This window comes from Schistocerca piceifrons, unplaced genomic scaffold, assembly GCF_021461385.2.
Source record: "Schistocerca piceifrons isolate TAMUIC-IGC-003096 unplaced genomic scaffold, iqSchPice1.1 HiC_scaffold_1415, whole genome shotgun sequence".
Lineage (NCBI taxonomy): Eukaryota > Metazoa > Arthropoda > Insecta > Orthoptera > Acrididae > Schistocerca > Schistocerca piceifrons.
The window spans coordinates 70,001-72,500 of NW_025727253.1; positions in this window are offsets into that span (position 1 = coordinate 70,001).

The following is a 2,500-nucleotide window of genomic DNA, read 5'->3' on the forward strand; positions in this document are numbered from 1 at the left end:
CTGCATGGGGGGAGTCTTTGTCACTAATGTACACAGATGGAACATTTTGGACTGGAACCAGATTACCCGTACACACGGCGCTGATTAGTAATCAATGCAGAGCCATCAAACTACAGCAAATATACACAACTGTCCGTATACATGCTGAAAGAGTCTGCCCAAAATGGGAACCACACGTCAGCCAGACACTCTGATCACGCACCACTCTCTGCTTCTAACAGGCGCACATACAATATGTAAGCACCAGCATGGAACAACATCCAGTGCATCTTCTCCGCCACATTACACAATCCACACTATCACAACCAGACCAGGAGGTCCGTGCGGAAAATACAATATCCCAGCCTTTCGACATCCACCATTGCGCAGACCAGGCACCAACACCCACACATGTCCTATACAACGGTGCACCCAACATCACAATAGTACCTCCTGTCACAGCGCACAAACAATGACATGAGTCAAAGACACAGGTCTCACACAAGCATAGAATTGGAGCGCCGCCTCTAATAAGCCAAAGGTGCATCCTGACGTGACAAATCTGATCATGTCACAAGCATTCACTTACTATAATCACTATCAACGAACCTGCCGCCCCCGCCCCCCCCCCCCCCTACACCTTTCCGTACAACAACGTGTAACCTAACCTAACCTAACCTAACCTATGTTGTACCTTAACCTAACCTATGTTGTACCTTAACCTAACCTATGTTGTACCTTAACCTAACCTATGTTGTACCTTAACCTAACCTATGTTGTACCTTAACCTAACCTATGTTGTACCTTAACCTAACCTATGTTGTACCTTAACCTAACCTATGTTGTACCTTAACCTAACCCATGTTGTACCTTAACCTAACCCATGTTGTACCTTAACCTAACCCATGTTGTACCTTAACCTAACCCATGTTGTACCTTAACCTAACCCATGTTGTACCTTAACCTAACCCATGTTGTGCCTCAACCTAACCCATGTTGTGCCTCAACCTAACCCATGTTGTGCCTCAACCTAACCCATGTTGTGCCTTAACCTAACCCATGTTGTGCCTCAACCTAACCCATGTTGTGCCTTAACCTAACCCATGTTGTGCCTTAACCTAACCCATGTTGTGCCTTAACCTAACCCATGTTGTGCCTTAACCTAACCCATGTTGTGCCTTAACCTAACCCATGTTGTGCCTTAACCTAACCCATGTTGTGCCTTAACCTAACCCATGTTGTGCCTTAACCTAACCCATGTTGTCGCCTTAACGTAACCCACGTTGTCGCCTAAACCTGCTCTGTAATTGTTATACGACTCGTTCAATTACTGTAGTGTTGCCCACCCGCAACCCTCGCAATATAGTTCGCTACTCGCACTGCCCGCACCCCTGTGTATCGCTTCATGTTAAACACCTTGCAAGTCTTGCTCACTTTCCACATGCTCCTGCTGTACACTGTAATGTGGATGGCAGCAGGACGTACATGCCGCCCCTCCCCACGTCCCCACCTTGCCCCCTGCCTTCGCAAGCTGGTTGGTGAGAAGTTTGCATGTTCAATGCCCTTCGCATGCGACGTACTCAGGCTACGTTGTGGTGCGGCCTGTGTCAACTGTCCGCTGATGTCGTACGCGTGAACCACAATCTGTACTGCACATTCGTCCTTATGTACTGAATGATACATCGTGGCACATGTGTGACCGCACAACGACTGCGCCCAAAAACGGCGGACCATACAGTGCAAATATTGTGCACGCAGCTACGTGTCGTCTCCCTATGAGAGCTGGATTGCAGTGTGGTACGCCATAGAGACGTGTGGGAGGAACGGACGCCGTGGATGGCGATCAGCATGAGCTGTCTGTTGATGTATTCGGACCTAGTCGTCTCTCCTCACACACCGTGATGGCATGGTGCACCGCGTTCCATATCTGCGACATGCTACAGAGGCCGGTTGACAGTCGTTCGAGCAATGGACATCGCATACGTACGGGGGCCACCTTCCACGTATTGTCTAGGCGTGCACATTTTGTTGCGTGTATGTGGGCAGACGTAGTGTGGCGTGACACCTGACACAGGCATGCAATAATCGTTGAAGTTGCAAATGGCGATGGACGCCTGCGTTTTCTGGTGAAGTTACGCAAATGAACAAATGGTAACCTGTTGTGGTGCGGTTGTTCTCGCTAGGGGTGAATCGGTGATGGCGACGATAGGTTGAGGTACTAACCGGTTGTTCCAGCGATACCCACCATGCCGACGAAACTGAACGGCATCTGGGTGTGAAGCGATACGCGGCGGTGGCTGGGTGGGACCGTCCCCGGCCGGTGAGGGGGCGCCTCCCGGCGTGCTGGCCGCGCGGTGCGTGGGCGCACGCGCTACAGCCGGCTGGTGGGGGCGGCCAGTGGCAGGCGCGCCGGCCGACGGACGCGGCAGGCGTCGCAGCTGCGCGCCGGCGCACCCTGCGCGCGGCGCCGTGCGGCCAAAGTAGGTCCTCGCGGGCCCGGTGCGAAGCGCGGTGGACATCT